This window comes from Podarcis erhardii (assembly GCF_964252035.2).
Source record: "Podarcis erhardii genome assembly, chromosome: 3".
Lineage (NCBI taxonomy): Eukaryota > Metazoa > Chordata > Lepidosauria > Squamata > Lacertidae > Podarcis > Podarcis erhardii.
The window spans coordinates 116,573,107-116,585,232 of record NC_138507.1 but is presented as its reverse complement, the minus strand read 5'-3'; the positions used below and the strand labels follow the sequence as shown (position 1 = coordinate 116,585,232).

Below are 12,126 nucleotides of genomic sequence, written 5' to 3'. Positions count from 1 at the left end.
ACAGTCATACCTCGTGTTGCGTCCGCTTCATGTTACATCTTTTCAGGTTGCTTCCCATGCAGTGGCGTAGCGTGGGTTGTCAGCACCCGGTGCAAGGCAAGTAATTTGCACCCCCTAACCCGTGGATTTGCGCCCCCTAACCCTAACCCCCAGATGTTGCGCCCGGTGCGGCGGCCCCCCCTGCACCCCCCACGCTACACCACTGTTCCCATGGCAACCCAGAAGTACCAGAATGGGTGACTTCCAGGTTTCTCTGCTCACACATGCGCAGAAGCACTAAATCATGCCATGCACCTGCACAGATGCGGCACTTCGAGTTGTGGGCTTTTCATGTTATGAATGGACCTCCAGAACGGATCCCGTCCATAAAACGAGGTACCACTGTAACATGTTTTGCAGGCCTTTGACTCTTTAACCCGTTCCTATTGGTGAGAAGTTCCAACAGCATCATTACTTGGTTTTGGCTTCCTTTGGATGACAGGGCACTTGAAACCTATGGCATTTTTTATAAAATTGCTTTTTCTTTTTTTTGCAAATATGCAGGCAGCACATACTGTAAGAGGAGGCAAACGGCAGGCATTCCCACAGGGCAAAAGATCCACTACCTCACACTGGATGCAAACATTATTTCACTTGGGGGGACAAATCTGGTTTAGCCAAGATTTTAGTGCGTACCTACCTGATTCAGAAACAATAAACCACAGAAGTACAGCAGTTTTCCTGCCTTGCCCTGAATATTGTGTTGCTTTTTCAGCAGCCGGCCAAGCAATGTCTACAAAAAATTATTATACAGTCAAACCTCGGCTCCCGAATGGCTAGGTTTTGGAACCTTTAGGCTTCCGAACACCGAAAACCCAGAAGTAAATGCTCTGGTTTTCAAACGTTTTTTGGAAGCTGAATGTCTGAAGTAGCTCTTGCAACGAATCGGAAGCCATGCCTCAGATGTCGAACATTTCAGAAGCCAAACAGGCTTCCAGAACGGATTACATTCGACAACTGAGGTTTGACTTTATTACAGAAAAATGTAAATACAAATGCATATATCGGTGCCAACAACACTTAACAATGCATAAATGATTGGGTCGTATTTGCAAAGCTTTTCCTTCGACTGGCAATCGATTCCAGCTACTTGCTGTGTCATGATCAAGTCCTGTTGACAGAGCAGCATTGACCAATCTTAGGTGTGCCTGATGCTGGTAACTAATTTACATCCTCGCAGATACCTCACTCTTCCTTCCCAAATGGAATGGAATGGAAATTTTGAAACCAGAAAAAAATAGTTCCTGAACAAAAATAATTGCAAGCAACAGCTATGGAGACAGAAGTGTGTCACATGGGTTTACAGACAGGGCCCAGCTGAAAGTAACCTGGTGACTTTGCAGCTTTGGTTGCAGACATGCACATACCCACACAGACATCTTTCAATGAAACTTTGAGTTGACCCTTCTCCCATTACTAGGATGCTTGTGTTGTAGAGGTCAGCACTGGGAGACCAGCCACTTCCCGCAGCTCTTTGGCCGACTGAACCAGTGTCCCAACCTTCCATTAGTGTGCTATACTTTTTCCCAGTGTTCTGGTACCAGGCTCTATAGCAGAGACCGGAGTGTCGTATAGGGAAGAGTTGGTCAGTTTCTGAGGCAATGTGAGGATGCTTCCCTGTCTTCTAATGCTCTCCTCTTCCAGCATAATGTGTCGCCAGCTTCAGGAGGTTTACTGTTGGCTGGGGAAATGATGCAAGGGACTCTGTCCAACCAAAGGTCACTTCCCCCTGCACCACCCTCTGAATCCAACTCTCCATTACCTAAATTGTGGAGAAATGGCTGTCCCTAATCATTTGTTTCAGTATGTCCTCTGAAGTCACTAGCGTTCCTGCGTTGCTGTCTCCGGAGTGGAGATGTGCAAAGAATTTATATATTACAATTGCTTATGTCCCTCCTGTCAGGTATACGGCCTCGGCCCAGTATACCTGAAGGAGCGTCTCCACCCCCATCATTCACCCTCCAAGGGCCTTCTGGCAGTTCCCTCACTGCGAGAAGTGAGGTTACAGGGAATCAGGCAGAGGGCCTTCGCGGTAGTGGCACCCGCCCTGTGGAACGCCCCCCCATCAGATGTCAAGGAAATAAACAACTATCTGACTTTTAGAAGACATTTGAAGGCAGCCCTGATTTAAATGTTTTTAATGTTTGATGTTTTATCGTGTTTTTAATATTCTGTTGGGAGCTACCAGAGTGTCTGGGGAAACCCAGCCAGATAGGTGGGGTATATATAAATTGTGGTGGTGGTGGTGGTGATGTCAGGATACAAATCCTTCCAGGGTGTCTTGCAAGGAATAAAGATACTTTAATAGAATCACAATCATAATATTAAAGTATTCATTAGCATCCTTCCTAGTGGTGGTCAGTAGCTGCATAGCAGAGTCTCCAGCTCCAACAAGCTTTACACTGATCTTTGCCTGTCTCCTTCTCTTTCCTTTTATTCTTCTTGCAACACAAATGGTGGCAGGTGGCCCTGACTAGGGGAAGTCCAGTGAGAGCAAACTTCGAGGTCTTACTCTCTTTCCTCACTCTCTGAGGATCCCTCTCACAGGGCAGGAATTGAAAGACGGCTGAAGGGAGGTGCATTCCTGAACATATATTTAGGAATGGCCATTTGTGACACCAGAAGGCCAGAAAGAAGTATAGTGCAATAATGGAAGATTGGGACACTGGTCCAGTTAACCAAAGATCAGCAGGAACTGTCTGGTCTCTAGTGATGACCTCTACAACACAAGCACACTGTATTGGTAATGGGAGAAGGCAGTGGTTGAACTTGGAATCCTCTGCCACAAAACTTCATTGAAAGGCGTCTGTGTGTAGGTCTGCAAACAAAGTTGCAAAGTTACCAGGTTAGTTTAATAATAATAATAATAATAATAATAATAATAATAATAATAATAATTTATACCCAACCCATCTGGCTGGGTTTCCCCAGCCACTCTTGGTGGCTCCCAACATAATAATAATAATAATAATAATAATAATAATAATAATAATAATGTGATAAAACTTCGAACAATAAAAACTTCCATAAACAAGGCTGCATTCAGATGTCTTCTAAAAGTCAGATTTTTGTTTATTTCCTTGACATCTGATGGGAGGGCATTCAACAGGGTGGGCACCACTACTGAGAAGGCCCTCTGCCTGGTTCCCTGTGGCTTCACTTCTCACAGTGAGGGAACCGCCAGAAGGCCCTCGGAGCTGGACCTCAGTGTCCGGGCCGGACAATGGGGGTGGATATGCTCCTTCAGGTCTACAGGACCGAGGCTGTTTAGGGCTTCAAACGTCAGCACTTTGAATTGTGCTCGGAAATGTACTGGGAGCCAATGTTTCCCCTGAGCTCTGTCTGTAAACCCGTGTGACATACTTCTGTCTCCAATGCTGTTGTTGACAATTATTTAAGCAAAACGGCCAGTTTGGCTGGTTTCAAAACACTGCTTCACAGTGAAGAGTGAGATATGTGCAGGGATGCAAATCTGTAATGAGAATTGGGCACACCTACGATTGATCAACAGCTTCCTGTCATGTTTGATCAGTACATAGCGAGTGGGTGGAATCTATTGCCCGTCAAAGGAAAGGCCTTGCAATTATGACCCCATCGCTTATGAGAATCTCCCCCAAACTGGTTTCTTCCAGATATCTTGGATTGCAACTGCTCTCATCCTTGACCATTGGCAATACTGACCAGGGTTGATCTGGCAGTTATCACACTGGGGAAGGGTGCCTTAGGGAAAGTGAAGGATGGATGAATCTCTCGATTTCATTTCTCTCAGTTTCTTATTTTTTTCCAGTTTTAAGTTTCTGCTCACCACATTTCTGAATCCGTTTGTAGCTTCTTTTTTAAATGGAAAATGTCCTCATAAAGATTCACCAATATTTTAATGCAAATTTCTCCCCATATATCTACACCACTCTGAGTGCAATTTTGCTGACACAAACATTTCTACAAGCAATATATCCTATAATAATGCACGTTTATATGCCCATTTTCAATATATACACATGTTTCTGAAAGTGGGGATCAGGTAGGTTTGCATCAAAATCCTGACCAAAAAAGATTTGTACCCCAGCTGAAGAAATGGTTGTTTTCATCCAATGTGTGGTAGTGAATCTGTTTGCCTGCTGCTTGCCTCAACTTCCATGCTGTCTGCAAATGTGTAAAAAAAAAAAATTAAAAGCAATTTATGTGCTACTTGAATGTTTGTAAATAAAGCAATTTTACAAATATGCCAGTGTCAGCTCACCCAAAGGAGATTCAAACCAAGTAATGCTACCACTGAAACATTGCATCAGTAGTTTCCTATTGGATCAGAACTGTCCTGGAAAGGTCCACAGACCTCGTTTCTATGCAGAAGATGCATTCTCTGTTAAACCTATACTAGGTACAGGCCTGACACATGAAAGCAGAAAATGCCCCTGTCATGTGCCATGTTTAGACCAAGCAACAGACAAATTGGGAAGTTTATTATTCCAGATTGTATGCAAATCTGTAAAAAAAAAAAAATGTTCATGAAAAGGTTGAGGAATTTTCATGAGAACTTTTTTTATATATATAAAGTAATTTGCAAGCCAGTGTTGAAATGTGATTAACTGTAAGATTAGAAAATGAGGTTCTTAGGACACCTCCAGAGATTGTCATTGATTGGGAAATGCATTTTAAAATGTGGTATCAATGAATGCCTAAAATGGAAGATATGTGAACAGTGCCAGATTTACGTATAAGCTAAACAAGCTATAGCTTAGGGCCCCACCATCTTGGGGGCCCCCAAAAAATTTAAAGGGGAAAAAACTGGATGTACATTTCAAAAATATAATATAATATAAAAAACCATTTCTTCTTAATTGTATTTCAATTCAACAATTATTTTTATAAAATACATATTTTGTTATGTGCAAATGGCTTTAGACACCTATTAAAGGTAAAGGGACCCCTGACCATTAGGTCCAGTCGCAGACGATTCTGGGGTTGCGGCGCTCATCTCGCTTTACTGGCCGAGGGAGCTGGCGTACAGCTTCCGGGTCATGTGGCCAGCATGACTAAGCCACTTCTGGCAAACCAGAGCAGCACACGGAAACACCGTTTACCTTCCCGCCGGAGCGATACCTATTTATCTACTTGCACTTTGACGTGCTTTCGAACTGCTAGGTGGGCAGGAGCAGGGACTGAACAACGGGAGCTCACCCCATTGCGGGGATTTGAACCGCCGACCTTCTGATCAGCAAGCCCTAGGCTCAGTGGCTTAGACCACAGCGCCACCCGCGACACCTATTAGGTCCATAAATTACCATACAGCATATATTCAACACAAGAAACAGTGACAATTTGTTGTTGACAAAGGACAGCTGGACATATCAAGGGCCCCATTACCTTCAGTAGCTTAGGGTCTCATCAAACCTAAATCCAGCCCTGTATGTGAAGACCTCTCAATAAAATCAGGATGAATGCAGGATGTCAATGCGCATTGTTCCATGAACCCTGTGTTAACAAATCAGAATGAATGCTCAGTGAAGCAAAGGTACTGAACCCTCCAGGTATCCTTTTTATTGGGCATTCGCAACAATTTGTGCTCATGATGGTATCAGGGTTATTGCATGTGAGCCCCTACTTCCCTTGTTCAGCATAATTTGTTTTGCTTTCGTTAGTGGTCTCTGGTTGCCCATGCTTTCATAACTAAATCTTCTAATATTGTATTTTTTTGGAACCAACTGGGGGATCTTCTTCTTCTTCTGTGGTGATCACTTGTAGCTGAGTAAGATTGTCTTCCATAAACACGGTTTTAGCAATGAGTCTGTAAGTGACTGTGGAGGCCAATTCTGGACCCACACATCCTTCCACAGTGGGGACATTGGTTCCCGGGCAGGAGCTGATCACGGTGTGGATTTGCCAACCGTGCCTTCCTCTTAACACATTTCTCCCTTGCATCCTGATTTCGAGTGTCTTCAAAGCCCATGAGACCTTTGGTCAAGGCTGTTCTCCAATTGGAGCGCTCGCAGGCCAGTGTTTCCCAGTTGTCAGTGTTTATACTACTTTTTTTAAAAAAAATTGCCTTGAGAGAGTCTTTAAACCTCTTTTGTTGACCACCAGCTTTCCATTTTTAAGTTCGGAATTGAGTAGTTGCTTTGGAAGACGATCATCAGGCATCCGCACAACATGACCAGTCCAACAAAGTTGATGATGAAGAATCATTGCTTCGACACGGGTAATCTTTGCTTCATCCAGTACACTGGTATTAGTTCGCCTGTCTTCCCAAGTGATGTGTAAGATCACAACTTAGGGATATATTCCCCACATCTATCAACAATTGCTCTAGCGGCACAGGTTTATTATTTTTTTCAAAATTCCATGAAGTGGTGATAGATACAGCAGTATCTTGTATTTTCTCATGAAACTGTATTGAGCTGAGTGATAAGCAGCCCAGAGCCAGTCGTTACTGCCATAACTCCCCCCCCCCAGGTTTGCATAATTGTCTTTAGCTAATGATTTAACTCTATTGAGATTCTTTGGGACTTCCCTTGAAATTTATTAATTTTAGCTTGCCAATTTTTAAGCATTCTAGGGTGGAAGAAGGTGAGGAAGACTTGGAAAAGAAACATTAAACTAGGAATTAGCATCATTTGATTAACATCAATTCCGGAATTACAAGTAATGTCTAGACAACAGGCTGTTGTCTTCAGGCTGTAACTTCCTTATGAATCCTTTCCCAACTTATCTAGGGAGATCTTTGCTTAATTGTGCTAATATGCAACTTCAGCAAAACATTGCACAGGACGCACAAGATGTCCAACCCATGGTGTGACATGCTCCTTTTTGTCATATAAATACAAGGACCTTTCGAGCATCTCTCCATCCCGCCATCTCTTGAAACACCATCCAATCTTTCAGTCATGAAGATCTTTGCCTTCCTTGCAGCTGTTCTCTTCTTTGTGCTGATGGCTGCTCCAGGTAAGGTTACTTATTTATTTCATAAAAATCTATATGCCACTTGATTGTAGTAAAGCTCAAAGCAGTTCTATAGTGGATCCCTACATGGGGACTTCGGGAAAATATGCAACTGCTTGCTATCACGCTCTGTAGCATTGTGGACAACCAATGGGTCCTTGGATGTTTTGAGGCTCCACTTCCCTTGAAGCCCAGTCACCATGACCACTGACCATGTGTGACTGGAGATGTAGTCCTTGCTCCTATAGAGCCAGGCTGCTAAGCAAGATTTGATGTCTTACTGTGTTTTAATTTGTTGAAAGCTGCCCAGTGTGGCTGGAGCAACCCAGTTAAGAGGGGCAGCAAACAAACAAATATTATTATTATTATTATTATTATTATTATTATTATTATTCCTCTTCCTTTTGCTTACCTAATTTTCAGTGGTGGATTAGATGGGGGGGGGGCAATAAACTTTGTTTGAATGCTGCAAAGATGGGACCTTATTTGGGTGGGTGATCCCATATCCATGAGAAAGAAAGGTTAACTGTTCAGGGTGGTGCAGTCCCTGTGGAGTAGAAATGTTTAGTTTGGGATGTTCCTGGATGCATCTTTGTCAATAGAGCCCCAAATAACCCCTGTGCCCAGGAGTGTATTTTACCAATTTCATCTGGTTTGTTAGCTATGGTCATTCCTGGACACGGAAAGCCAAACCATTATATTCCATGCATTGGTAACCTCAAAGCTGGGTTAATGGAATGTACTCTATGTGAGACTGCCCAAGAAGTCCCGGAAATCATTCTCTTGTTATTTGGGAGGTTCTCAATAGAGGAAGGTGCCCCTGTCCAGTGCTCCAGCCACAGCCCCTTCTATTACCGCATTTTTCGCTCTATAAGACGCACCAGACCATAGGACGCACCTAGTTTTTGGAGGAGGGAAACAAGAAAAAATAATATTCTGAATCTCAGAAGCCAGAACAGCAAGAGGGACCACTGCGCAGCGATCCCTTTTGCTGTTCTGGCTTCTGGGATAGCTGTGCAGCCTGCATTCGCTCCATAAGACGCACACACATTTCCCCTTACTTTTTGGGAGGGAAAAAGTGAGTCTTATAGAGCAAAAAATACGCTAATTTGGCTACAGTCCTATTGGCACTCACCAGCTGAGCCTGCTATTAGCAGGAATGACAATGAGAACACAACTTGTTCTTTCTTTTGCTACAGCACTTGCGCAGACGTCAGAGGCACAATGTCGCAGGATGGGTGGCGGCTGCTATAATGGCTTTTGCCCAAAAGGCACATATCACAAGGGACATTGTGGTAACCCAAAAAGATGGTGCTGCAGAAAATAGGTAAGAATTCTAGATGCATCTCCTGCCCTGCTATCAGGGTTGTTTTGTCCATTGGTTCTTTTTATCTAAGCCAGTTTGGAGAGGTCCTGTGCAAGTCAAAACCCAGGCTGGCTTTTAAGACCTATTAATGTATCCGGCAGGAGAATAAGAATAGCATATTTGTATACACAACGCAATAAGTAGCAATACTGCTGGCCAGAGTGAAAAAATAGCTTGGCATGTTCTTGTGCCTGTTACACGTGCCTGATCTGTAGAAGTTGCTGGGGCCAAGAAATGACTCACCCAGAACTTCTACATGTTTCTTCATAGGCTGTTAGGTTCCCACCTCAATTCCATCCATACTGGAAGAGCCTATGAACTTGGCCCACTGTGTGCTGGTGGTGCTTTCTGAAATGCTGAGCTGTACCATAGAGGCTGAGTCTGTCACCTGGGCAACTCTCTCCCTCTCCTGTTCTTCTGTTTATGATATGCAGGAAAGCAAAATGGTCCAAATCATTGTGAAATAGTTAATATAGAAATGGAGGTGCTTTCAAGACTTTTCCAAGGGATAGTTTCCCCTCCAAACCCCAATTCTGCCCCAGTATTTCTTCCAGGCCCTGCTATGGCTTAGCATTTGCAGTTGCTGTTGTTGCTTTCCTTAGGAAACATCCAGCTTTTTTGAAAGAAATCCGGGCTACCTGAAGACTGGTCTTCTAGTTATGATCTGTAACAGAAGAGGAAGACAAAATGGTCTAGATCATTGTGACATAGTTAATATAGGAACTGAGGTGCTTTGGGGACTTTTCCAGGAGACAGTTCACATCTCCAAACCCCAGTTTTGTTCTAGTTTTTCTACCAAGTTCTGCTGTGGCTCAGAATTTGCAGTTGCTGATACTTTCCTTAGGAAACACATGCTAACATCGAGGGTTTTTCTGCAAAAAACAACAACACAAAACCTAAGTTATGTGAAGGATAGTGGAAATAAAACAATCAGAATGAATTGCTTTGGTCTTACTAAGCTTGAGAAGAGCAGAGCCATATGGAAGCTTTAAAAATCAGTTGGCCTTCTAATATTGGCATCATGTATTATGTTAGGAGGAGAGTTGGATTCAAATCACTGGTGTATTTCAAGTTAGTCTGTATTTTACTCTAATAAATATTATTAAGATTCACAGAGAAAAATACAAAACTTAATATCCTTCCCCCCTTTTTTTACCACACCAAGACTACCTAAATACAGTAAAAACACAAATAAATAATAAATATTAATAAATATTATTAAGATTCACAGAGAAAAATACAAAACTTCATATCCATTTCCCTTTTTTTAACCACACTAAGACTATCTAAATACAGTAAAAATACAAAAAGGGGGAAGGAGAGACAAAGAAAGAAACAGAGGAGAAAAGAGGTTAAAAGAGAAAGGTAGAAAAAAATAAGATTCGGAAAAGAAGGAACTTCTGATTTTTCATCTGTCCACTATTAAAATATATGTATTCACTACATCCAATCCAATATACCACCCAACAAAGTTAAGTCAGTATTTTTAAGGGGCAAACAACAAATTATCATGCTCAGAACCTATTCAAATCAGGAAAGGCCGATCTGTGTTTCTCCAGATGTTGCCAGCCTACAGATCTCCCTGACCCTTGATCCCTTGCCATACTGGCTGTTGGGGCCAATGGGAGGTGGGCTCCCACAACATCTGGCGAGCCACAGCATGATTTAAAGGATAAGCCCCATACCAATGTATTTCTCCTCTTTTTCTTTATATTAAAATCTGTGTTTGTGTTTTGCATCTGAATGTGTTCAGCTTTTTATTCATGATTATGTATGTAATACACCATTAAAAACTGCAGAATCTGACAATCTTCTCTCTTTCGCACAGATAACGTCAGGATGTTGGCTGCGTTACATCCATAGCCTGAACATTTTCATGGCCTCTGCAACCTGCTTCGCTACGCATTTGCGCTTTTAATGGAGCCGATTCTCTGGTGATTGTTTTCCTTCTTCTGCTAATTAAAAATCAAGCATTTGAGCACCTATGTTCTTTGTGTCTCTGAGTCTCTGTGTGTTCCCACTGCTGAATAAGCAACTTTATTTCAAAGCGCTTTTTAGAAACTCTTCCACACAGATGTCCTGTTCAAATTTCAGGCAGAAAACACATCTGCTGTCCTGCTCACCTAATTTAAAAAGGCACAGGGTTTGCCCTTCTTTTTATCTGCCTTGCAGTGCAGTCCCATAAGTCTGTACATTGTACCATTTCTTCTGATTTATTAAAAAAAACACATAAACATAAATATCTTTAAACTAAATTAAAATAAAGTAAAAAGGCATTTGAAGTGACTGTTCTGACATTATATTTTCAACCCCTTTCCCCCATCATCGACTTTACCATTTTTCAAAGTTATTGAAAACTGGGTTGAGTTCTCCAGAACCACTCCAAGGTCTCTATCTGGATTACAAGCAGGGAGCATATTCCCATCAGTATATATGTGAAATTGAGTGGAGGGGAAGTCATTCCTATTATTATTATTATTATTATTATTATTATTATTATTATTATTATTATTTTATTTATACCCCACCTATCCAGCTAGGTTTCCCCAGTCACTCTGGGCAGCTCCCAACAGAATATTAAAAACACAATAAAACATAAAACATTAAAAACGTCCCTAAACAAAGCTGCCTTCAGATGTCTTCTAAAAATCAGATACTTGTTTATTTCCTTGACATCTGATGGAAGGGTTTTCCACAGGGCAGGCACAACTCCTGAGAAGGCCCTCTGCCTGGTTCCCTGTACTTTCACTTCTTGCAGGGAGGGAACTGCCAGAAGACCCTCGGAGTTGGACCTCAGTGTCCGGGCAGAATGATGGGGGTGGAGACGCTCCTTCAGGCATACTGGGCCGAGGCCATTTAGGGCTTTAAAGGTCAGCACCAACACTTTGAATTGTGCTCGGAAATGTACTGGAAGCCAGCGTAGGTCTTTCAGCAACAGTGGGGCACCCAACAGAATGGTTGTGATGTGCCTCTGAATACCAGTAGCTGGGAATCGTAGGGAAGCAGAGTTCTGTTGAGCTCATGTCCAGCTTGCAGACTTCCCATGGGCACCTAGCTGACCACTGCGAGGACAGAATGCTAGACTAGGAGGGCCAATGGCCTGATCCTGCAGGCTTCCCTTATGAAACCGGATGAGGAAAGGCTGACTTGAGGAAGTTCTGCGCAAGACACAAGAAAGTTTTCTGGAGACGTTGGAGCACAGAGGCGGATGGAGCCACCTGGGCTGGGTGAAGGTGCAGCAGAGACTACAGGAGCACAGGGCACCAAGGGACTGTCACATGATGAGAGGAAGCAAGGGCCAAGAAGAGCGAAGTACTGCTAAGAGCAGCCAGATCCAAGACAGGTGTGGGAGAATGAAGGTGTTGCGACTTTCTTAGACTTGACACAGCCCCCCAACCCAGCCCAACCCTACACCAAACATCAACTATGACAGAAGAGCTGAAAAAGAAGCAGCATATGACCACATGATGTTGCTTTATGTACCAGCCAGTTTTGTAATTAGTTCAGTATTGTTACAAGTGGGTCTGAGACCCTCAAAATAAAATCTGAACAAAATTGGTGAAGCAGCAAAGAGTAGATTGATTACAAAAACATTCTTGCAAATAGGCACACCCAAAGTTAGTAAAACAAAGCTTATATTCTCTATTTCCTAAGCACAGGTTCCCTCCCTTATCTCCCCCTTGGGTGGGGACTACAAGGGACTACAAGGTTTACAGCCTATCACAACTGCCATATTACCCTATTAGCATTATTCATTATTTCCCATATTTGGTCTATTTCCTGGA

General features: G+C 42.8%; 1 long non-coding RNA gene across 1 annotated transcript; it reads left to right on the top strand.

Annotated features, from left to right (window-relative positions):
• The first annotated feature begins 6,817 nt into the window (after positions 1 to 6,817).
• LOC309338018 lies at positions 6,818 to 10,319 on the top strand. The gene is made up of 3 exons (XR_014154576.1): positions 6,818 to 6,978; positions 8,175 to 8,302; positions 10,170 to 10,319. It is a non-coding gene; the product is annotated as an uncharacterized lncRNA (long non-coding RNA).
• Positions 10,320 to 12,126: the final 1,807 nt, after the last annotated feature.